Source organism: Malania oleifera, chromosome 7, assembly GCF_029873635.1.
Source record: "Malania oleifera isolate guangnan ecotype guangnan chromosome 7, ASM2987363v1, whole genome shotgun sequence".
Taxonomy (NCBI): domain Eukaryota; kingdom Viridiplantae; phylum Streptophyta; class Magnoliopsida; order Santalales; family Ximeniaceae; genus Malania; species Malania oleifera.
The window spans coordinates 100,178,644-100,189,229 of NC_080423.1; the positions used below are offsets into that span (position 1 = coordinate 100,178,644).

The 10,586-nt window shown below is 34.8% G+C and overlaps 1 non-coding gene across 1 annotated transcript; it reads right to left on the minus strand.

The window, feature by feature from the left end:
* Positions 1-3,484: 3,484 nt before the first annotated feature.
* TRNAE-CUC (transfer RNA glutamic acid (anticodon CUC)) lies at positions 3,485-3,557 on the minus strand. Its single transcript has one exon. It is a non-coding gene; the product is annotated as a tRNA-Glu (tRNA).
* Positions 3,558-10,586: the final 7,029 nt, after the last annotated feature.

Consider the following 10,586-nt stretch of genomic DNA (forward strand, 5'->3'; position numbering starts at 1 on the left):
ATTTTGAATTATTAATATATCTACTCATAAGTTTATTTTCTAAGAAAAATTAAAATAAAATAGACCTCATGTGTACATATATCAAAATTGAAATGACTCAAGATCACCACTCAACATAATAATTCATGATGATACAAAAATTTCTCAAGTCCCACATATACCCATGAAAATAAAGGTGACCTAATATCATTTCCCCCCTTCCCTCCCTAAAGTCACATGTCAACAATATCCTATTAGAATTAGAATAGAATTAGACTTTTGTGTTAAAATCAATAAAAATGATTAATGTTTCTCAAAATGAGAAAAATACAAAGGGATTAACAAAATAAGTTTTATTCCTATTAGTTGATAGCTCAAACGAATTATTAAGAGTAGGAACTAATCATTACGTGTCTTAGGTATAAATAACAGACACAGACAAAGGAACACATAAAAGACCAATTATCGCCATAATTTTCCTTGAAAATTTTTTTTTTGGTTATTCTAAATCACCAGGTGAACCTAATGAGTGGTGTTTTGAATCACTCATGTCTTAAGATGCAAATATGTGAGTTCATTTTTTGAATGGGGCAAGGCAAAAATGTAACGCCCCGACTCGCCACATGGGTCCGGGGTGCTACTTTAGTGACGTCTGTGTACTTGATTACAAACTCATCATATAAAATGCAGTGGAAATAAAAGATACACTCTCCAAAAATCCATTACCAGAGTTCTATACTACCTTTATACACAAATAAATCAATTTTAACATATTTACATCTCATAAAACTAAGCAAAATTAAAATTTCTATCTATACACACTACCTACATAAATTTACACCATTGTCCCGACTCCTCTAGCCTACTAGACCCGATCTCTAGGATTTCCTAAAAAGACAGTTTGTAAAGTAGGGGTGAGACACAGCTCAGTAAGGGAAATACTAAATTAATATCAGTGTGTGGCCAACATGCATTTAGTGTACTAGAAAATAATCAGTTCACTGAGTAGATAAACACATTTATGAAATCATTCTTATTTTACACTCACACACACAATTAGTCGAGGATAGGGAAGATTACTCGCCCATACAAGTAGCTTCCCTCTGCTCTAATACCATTACTGCTATTAGGGCACTCACCTTTCTCGGTAAGCCCTCGAAGTTATCTTATTAATTATCCGTATTCACATAAATTAACAGATATACATATAAGACAATCCTTGTGATAAACATGCCATTTACTTCCCCTATAACACAGGTTGTGCAGCCGGAAGGTTGGACTATTGTCTTGGGGGATCCACCCAGATAATAGTCCTCTGTACTCTCCACTAACATATTCCGTAGGTATCTGCAACTCCAACTGTTGGTCTGATTGCCTTCACTTAGGGGGTACATTCACCTCACGTAGGCAAATCAGACAAGGCTACCATACATCTCTCAGCATAGGTGTGGGCGCACACGGTCACATAACAAATCACTAGCAACGGTATCGTACTCACAATACACTGGTATCCAGGATTCCTACAGGATATCATGCAATTTAGATAATAGAAAATACCATTTAAAACATCATTTCACATATAATTCCTGTTATTCCAAAAACTTGGCCCCCTGCCACAAAATACAACCTGGCGTATAGCCGTCAATTAAAACTTGGCCTTCAGCTGTCATACCAAATTCCTGCATTATTCACAAGCAGTTCCAGTATTTTTCGCAACAATTCCAATATTTCACAAACAATTCTAGTATTTTGCAAACAATCTCAAATCCAGTTAAACAATAAATCCAACCAAATAATCATCGGCCACATGATTTTAACATTTAAACATAACCATATAAACAACTAAACTTTCCACGGTTTGTTTCTATTAAAAAAAACCATACCAAATATCCTAAATTTGTAAAATCCATTTTGAATGGTTGGTTTTCAAAATAACCTTTAATTTTTTAAATAAATAAATATATAAAAATTTAATAAATTTATGTTTAATAAAATCTTGACTTAACTTAATCCTCCTTACCTGATTCCTGAAAAGCCCGATAAAACCTCGACCTACGCCCCACGGCATTCAAAACCCCTAAAATCCTGAAATTTAAATTTTACCATATTATTCATCACAATCCTCAAAGTAATTTCTCCTAAAATTCCCCTAGATTCTGAATACCCTAAATAACCTATTAAAAACCTAAATTGTTAAACTTACCCCCAATTTAGGGTTGGTGCCCCGAAAATCCAACTCGAAAACTCGCTCCAATTAGATTATAGAAAATCTCCTCACGAATCTCCTGAAAATTTTCGTTCGTTAATTAGGGTTAAAATTTAATAAAAATTCAGGTAAGTGTGAAAATTGACCTTATAGCAGGAGATATGCTTACGCCGCTCTCACGACAAATCCGCTTCAGTAGGAATGTCAATGGTGAAAGTAGGAACCCAACGGTATTTTCGGATCTCCAATTAGCTGAATGTTGGAGAAGAAATTGAGAAAAGTGGAAAAGAAGACGCGGAAGAGACGAGAGGAGCGTGAGAGAGTGGAGGGAGAGAGAGAGAGAGTGCAGCTCTCTTTGGATGTTAAGAGAAGGAAGGAAATATGATTTTCTTCTGAAAGCATTTGAAAGAAACATTTAATTAATAATAATAATTTATTTAATTAATAAAAATAAAAATAAAAATTACTTAATTAATTAATTTATTTATTTATCTTTATTTATTTTATTTTATTTTTATTTTTATTTTTTATACTTCCATTCATATTATCTTTTGGAACGTTACAAGAAAATAAAAATATAGACCCTACATATGCTTGTGCCAAAATAAGAATAGTTCAAAATCACTCTATGTATGAGACCAACGTGGAAATTCGGGATCATCCAAAATCTTCTCATTTGAGTTCTACATATATGTTTCCAAAAAAAAAAAAAAAAGTTGTTTAAGACGACCACTAATGGATGGCGATTCAATATCACTTACAATTTTCTTAGTAAAACTTATACCTTAAATGATATCCCGGCTAATTACATAAGTGTGGTTTGTCTGGATCTAACTAAAGTATGACTCTTGAAATATTTAGTATTTTTCATAAAATGAAATGCCTAATTGGTCAACCACATACATAAAATTTTTCATTTGATTCTTAAATTTAAAAGGAATTAGTGAAAGGATCACCGCTAAGGTTGAAAATGATTTTGATTTCAATTGATGGGTGCCGACAATAGTATGGAAGGGACTCGGAAAATGGAAACGATTGAAGAGTCTTAACTCAAAACTTTTCAATTGCATATATATAAACATGGCAATTTTAATTGATGGATGAAAAATGTCTCTCTATTTTTTTTCAATAAAAAATCACACATATCTTTGTTATTAGTTATAAAAAAAATTAAAAATTAAAAATTACCTTTTGTTCATAGACAAATGATGAATTAATTTCAATGTTAAAAGCAAGTGGGCAATTCCAAGTCAATGAAACAAAAAAAAAGAGGAGGAGAAACGCAAAAATTATAGGAAATTCCGTTGCCGGGACTTGAACCCGGGTCTCTCGGGTGAGAGCCGAGTATCCTAACCAACTAGACTACAACGGAAGTTGAAACTCTGTACTTTCTAATAATATAAATAGAAATATCTAAGATCTTACGTTGCACCATTGCATACCAAACCAGGATGAATTGAAAATTTTCTATTCCATAGTTGTACGTCATTTTCAAGTTTTTTTTTTATTTAATTAATTTACTTCTATCATATGAATAACAAAATACAAACAAATCTATACGAATTAAATTCTTTATCTTAAACTAAACTTCGTTAAAAAACTTCTCGCAAAACTCGGAACCTTATAATTCTAGAACGCCTTTCTTAGATTACACTTGGTGAAATATTTCCATGTTCATAGTTTCTCACTAGAATGTATAGAAAATTCTCTCCCATAATTGTATGCCATATTTAAGTGCTTATTTAATTAATTTACTTCTATCATATGAATAATGGGTTATAAATGCTTAGAAAATGAAGAAGATGGAGTTTCTCGTAAAGCAAAGAGTTCTATAATCCATGAACGCTTGAATTTTATTCAATTTTTATACTTATGTACCAAACAAATCCGTAGACCTTTATATATTTGTATATGTATATTAAACATAAACTATAGACGAGAATGGCCCTCTCAAATACAAATGATGTCCCACAACCTCCTAAAAAACCTAAAAAGAAAAAGTTCGTACACAATCTTCGATAAAAAATGTAATATGAAATCATAAACTTCAAATATTAAATTTAAAATTACATTACAAATATACCGTCCATGAAGTCGAGCCTTAACTTACTCCTCCCTTGTTCATTAAGATAACTCTTGTTTTATTTAGATTACCATAATTTGCTGCACAAAACTTGATGAATTACTTGAATTGTTCGTGAATTACTTGATTCATTTATAGTACCTATAATGATCCACGATTTTGCAAGAAAACGCTCAAAATGCATCGAGTAACTTCTTTAAATTTAGTATGCATGGGATCACCCATGAAACTTGAAGTACACAATTGTGGGAGAGAAAAAATTAATAGTTAAATAGTAAATTTTTCCTATAAGAGAGAAAGTACAATGGGTAAATTAGAAACCTATAAGCCCAAATTTTGCTAAGCTACTCTTAGTTTTATTCATATGATTTTGTGACATTTTATCTAGGCAATGCTTTAAATTTTGAGACTACTTTGATGCCATTGCAATCTTTTAAAAAATATTAAAGATACATGATGTTAGCATGATTAGGGAATCTGGCCTTTAAATTTTATATTCAAATAGTTTTCCCCCAATACCTTATGCAAGGTACAAGTCAAAATAGTCACTAAGGATCCATTTACATAATTATTTAACCCATTTAGCATGGTTTGATCCATTTACCTATTTACTCTTAAAAATAAAAATATTCTCAATATGCTCATGTAGCCCATATGCCACTTGTTTACCCATTTAATAATTTTAAAAATGTAGACATCTCTCTCTCCTCTCTCCTCTCTCTCTCTCTCTCTCATATAACCCATATGCCACTTGTTTACCCATTTAATTCTAAAATGGAGACATCTCTCTCTCTCTCTCTCTCTCTCTCTCTCTCTCTCTCTCTCTCTCTCTCTCTCTCATGTAACCCATATGCCACTTGTTTACCCATTTAATTTTAAAAATGGAGACATCTCTCTCTCTCTCTCTCTCTCTCTCTCTCTCTCTCTCTCATGTAACCCATATGCCACTTGTTTACCCATTTAATTCTAAAAATGGAGACATCTCTCTCTCTCTCTCTCTCTCTCTCTCTCTCTCTCTCTCTCTCTCTCTCTCTCTCTAACATATAAACTAAAAATATTACATAATTGACATCAATTTCATACTATCTTGTGTTAATACAATAGTATAGATACAGGTTATTTGAATATATCTTTATCATTAACAATCACGTTCAAAGTACATGACATATTTGCAGAAGATATGCTTATCCACTATGTAACATGCATAAGCATATGCAATCAGTCCATTAATAACCCAAATGACTTTACACTGCAACACATTCTTTTCAACAATGCAATGGTTTGTTTTTTTCCACCACCCAAAAAAAAAAAAGTGCAGTTGCTCGACTCAAAAGATCCTATACAAGAATCTCACCTACAAAATTCCACTCCTTGTTTTATTCCTTTGCACAGATAACATCTGTTCCGTAGATAATACCCCCTCTTCCTAAACTATCATGTATCAAAATTTTTTTCCAAGCTATCTCCCGAGCAGAGGCGAACTTAGTGGGGGCTCAGTGCCCTCCCATGGTAAGGAATCATTTTCAAATATGCAGTGGCCTAACTCAGATTCTACATAAGGATTGCCCCTAAAAAGATCATCTCTTTCTTCTTCTTTTTTTCTTTTTTCATTCCATCTTGCCATTTCCTTAACCTAGCTGATAATCAAGGATCGGTATATTCACAGAACATTGAAGAAACAGAAGAATCTTTCCAAGTCCTAATCCTAGGCCTTTTTAATGAAAGGCACATCTCACATAATCCCAAGGTCTAAATAAATGAGAGCTCAACTCAATAGATATGCTCTGAGAAACTCCACAAGCCTCTTCCAAAAGCTCACCCCATGCAGTGTGCTGGAATGAGAATCCTTGATTTACACAGCAGCCTTAAATCGACTTAATGAAAACTTCTAGGTGTTCAATCAATAATAAAATTTAAGAAAAAAAAAAGTGCAGAGCATTAGCCCCAAAAGAAATGACAAATGTAATCACAATCAAAACCAATTTCAAATACAAACACATCAAAACCAAGATGTATAAACCAAAAACAGTTCCAAATACTAGGGAGATCCACAAATCAGAAGCCCCAACAGTCAATAAATGGATGCTGGTCAGTCCCACAAATGGTAAAAATCAACCTAATCAAAAGCATGCTAGACATGGTTCAGAGGGGCATTACTGCTGGTTCTCTCAAGCAATTCACATTCAAGCAAGGCTGCAGGGAGGGAGAGTTGGGTCTAAATGGGTTACTCATTTATCATCCACATAATTATATGGATGTACTCTAACCCATTTATTCGTAGTGGATATGGGTGGGTGATATAGGGCAGTGACTGAATATCAAAAACATAGAGAGAAGAAAGAGAATTATGGGACAGAGAAGTAGAAAGAAGAAAAGAAGAGGACAAGAATAGAGAATTATCGACGAGAGTAGCGAAGAAAGAACATTGCTGGCACTGGGAAGCAGAGGACAGAAGAATTGAGAAAGAAGAGCAGGAATAGAAGCAGAACAGAGAGAGAGAGAGAGAGAGAGAACAGAAAAGAGATAAGGGAGGAGGAAGAAGAAGGAAGAACATGTATGAGATAGGGAAAAACAGTGAGAAATCTGGATTCAAATTGACGACTGCTCATACAAGTTACAAGCCCAGCATTTATGCCCACTACTAACCAAAACACATGTTTATAAGAACCCCAACAAAACAAGAAATTACAAAATAACCCCAAAATATTTAAAATAAACCTAAACTAACTAAATTTCTTAAAAAACCAGATTTTTTACCAAAATAAAATAAAACTGCTAACTACCATATAGACATCTAAAGTTCCCCATTGGTGGTTCTCCATCAGCGGGTTATAATTGCCACCTCTATATGTAACTCCTATACTATGACCATTCTATTCTTAGGAATAGACATTCCCCAAACCAAATTATGCTCTAAGAAAGTCACATCTTATAGGGTTGAATGTATGTGGGGTATGCAAAAGAGTAACTCATCCCCCATTCCCTATCCCCATATGGTCATAATGGTTTGTGTTGAATAATTGGGTCAAATAGAAGACCTAATCACAATGATAGGTCTCTCCCTCTATTTATAATATTTGTCCAGTAGATACCAATTACCAAATATCCTTATTAATTCTCACTTATTAGCATAACGCTAGCACACTAATAATGTTAAATGACTAAAATGCACAATGGTCTTGGATATCTTGTCATCACCAGTAATCACAGTATCGCTCACATACACAATAAGCAAAATCCTGCCTAATGGAGTATGATAATAAAATATAGAATGATCCACTCACACCACCGAAGGCCAAACTCAAGTGTCATAGCACTGAGTTAACCAAACCATGTCTTGCGACTAAGCCGACAAACTAAACCTGACTCCTCTTGAGCAACAAACCAATGTGGTTGCTTCATGGAGATCACCATGTAGGAAAGCATTCTTCACGTATAACTAATATAAAGACCAGTAATAGGTGGTGGCAAAAGAGATGAACAAACATCTCTTGAGTTTATCTCTTAGCGACAAGGCAAGTCTTCATCGAGCCACAAAACCATTTGTATTGACCTTCATGGTGTACACCCAACTACAACCAACCACAGGCTTATTAGGAAGAAGAGGTACCTACTGTCAATTATCATTATCCTATAACATATGCATCCCCTTAATCATTGCAATATAAGTTAATAGAACTCAAGGAATCAAGATAGTATGACGTAGGCTCAAAAAATGTGGCATCATCAGGGACAAAAAATTGATGTAAAGTAGGGCTATAACATCAATATCCTTTTCGATTACAGGAATAACCTAGAAAAATACATTTGATATCATGAGGATCCAACTTATCTGTTAAACTGAAGAACAAAGGAGACACAGCCGAATATACAAGGAGGAAGGAAATACGAAGGAGCGTTAGGGAAGATAATCGAATACGGGAACTTGCCACCAAGGACAAAAGATGACATTTTTTTTATAAGAAAGCAAGCTGAGAGCACATCACTCTAAAAAAAAATCTGGGCACATTCATTTTATACAATAGGATTCAAGTGACTTCAAGAAAATTTTTATTTTCCCACTCTGAAACTCCAGTTGGTTATGGAGTGTGGGCACGAAGTTAGTTATATAAGTAGTGAATTGAGTGCTAAATTACTTCTTAGCAGTATCACTATGAAGCATTTGAGTTGGCATATCAAATTGTGTTCTTCTTGAGAACTGAAGGCACAATAGATGCTAAAGAACTCAAAAAAAAAAAAAAAAATCATTAAATACAAATAAGTCATTCAAGAGCACTTATTGACAAAATGTTACAAAGTACTAAAACCCCAACTATGACGTGACATGACTAGGACCCAAATATTGGAATGGACCAACATAAATGGGCTAACGACTCTTTTATTGACTAGGGAAGCAAAGGGAACATGATGATGCTTTCCTAATTGACAAGACTCACATTCAAGGTTAGACACTAAACTCAAAGTAGGAACTAGTTGTTTTAACTTGTCCAATGATGGATGACCAAGGTGACAATGGATTTGATGTGATGTGACAATGCGCACTATAGGCAATAAGAGAAGAGAAAGACTCAAAGTAGTAAAAATCCACCAATCTCACATCCTATGCCAATGGTCTTCCCTGTCTTCAGATCCTGAACAACAATAGAATCAATAAAGAAGGTTAAAAGCAAATCAATGACTGTAATTTTACTAATAGACACAAGAACGACAAGGGATTTAGGGAAATACAGAACAGAAGAAAGAGGATGGAAGGAGTAGGATTTATTAGTTCCTATACCCTTAACTATAATAGTGGACCCATTAGCAAGGGTAACTATTGGTGAACTTTTAGAATACTAGAGGATAGAAAAGAAGTTTGTGACATGTCATATGATTAGTAGCAACATACTCAATAACCCATGGACTAGTGGGAGAGATACCATATGACATACAAATTGTAGGATTGCCCTTCTGAGCAAAAGATTCAATATTATGAGATGCATGTTGGGATGCCTGATACTGCAAGAACCTTAAATACTCTTCCTCTGAGATAGTTACGGTACACTATTCACCTCAACAAATGTTTGACATTGAAAACATATTTTTGGGATTTGAGGACACATCCCAACATGAACACAACATTGACACAGCAGCAAATCAGAAATACACAGGGAACAAAATGCTCTGGAATTCCAAAAGTGAACTTTTGGACCAACCGAAACAACCACAAATGAGTTAACATTGATTCAACCATAAACGAGTCACCAATCATTGGACATAGCACTGCTATAGCCCTCCAAAAATTAGCCTAGAGACACTGCCACTGCCACTGCCACAAGGAACCAACCGATCACCTTAGTAATATCAAAGAACAACTACTGAATTGTCAAGAGTGAATGATCGAAAAGGGTTAAATCTTTGAACAGAAAAAATGACCAATAACTTGACACTATGGTCTATGGAAGGATTTAAAGCATTTTGGAAGAAATCGGAGGCAAAGTTGTTGGAGGCAGCTCCCATGCACCAGCATGTGGGGATGGACCTGCAGGTGATTGTCTGGTGTGTGGGGGCACGTGGGTGGCTCTCTAGCGATAAAATTTCACCCACCTATACATCAGAGGGTTCTGTGAATGGTTATGGTGTTGGTTTTGCAAAATATTGAAGATTAATTGAGATTCTGGAGAAGGTAGCACTGTCCAGGAAGTTTACAGCGACTGCAGTGTTTTCCAGAGACTTCTGGGCTTGTCTCTAACCTCTAAAGGTGTTAATGGTTATTTAGTCTTTCAGCATTATTATCATTATTATGTGTTAAGAGTTTTTTGTTAGTAATAAGTGTGAGTTAATAAGGGTATTATGGTCATTCCCATTGTACTTACATATATTATAAATAGAGGGAGAGACATATCATTGAGTTTAGGTCTTCCATTTTACCCAATTACTCAACATGGTATCAGAGCGTGATCCAAACTAAACTCTACTCTCCTCGGCCATCTCCAGAAAACACCATTCCGGCGGCTGTCCTTCCTAGATTCACCTCCATCCCATATTATTTCACAAAACCAACCATACCCCCCCCCCACCCCGACAACTCACCCCACAAAATCCCATCACCAAAGGAGCCCACACGCCAGCGTGTGAGTGAATTTCCAGCCACCTTTTTTTTTTTCCCTCTGCCATGCTCTAATTCCTTCTCTAGACTATATTATCAAGCTGTTAGGTCAGTTTTTTGCTAAAAAATTCAACCTTTTCCAACTATGCACTCGCAGCATTCTGCTAATGTTTGTTCAAGGTTTGTGAAGGCTTCTTTGTGAGTTTTTTGGAGCCATGACAGCATTCATA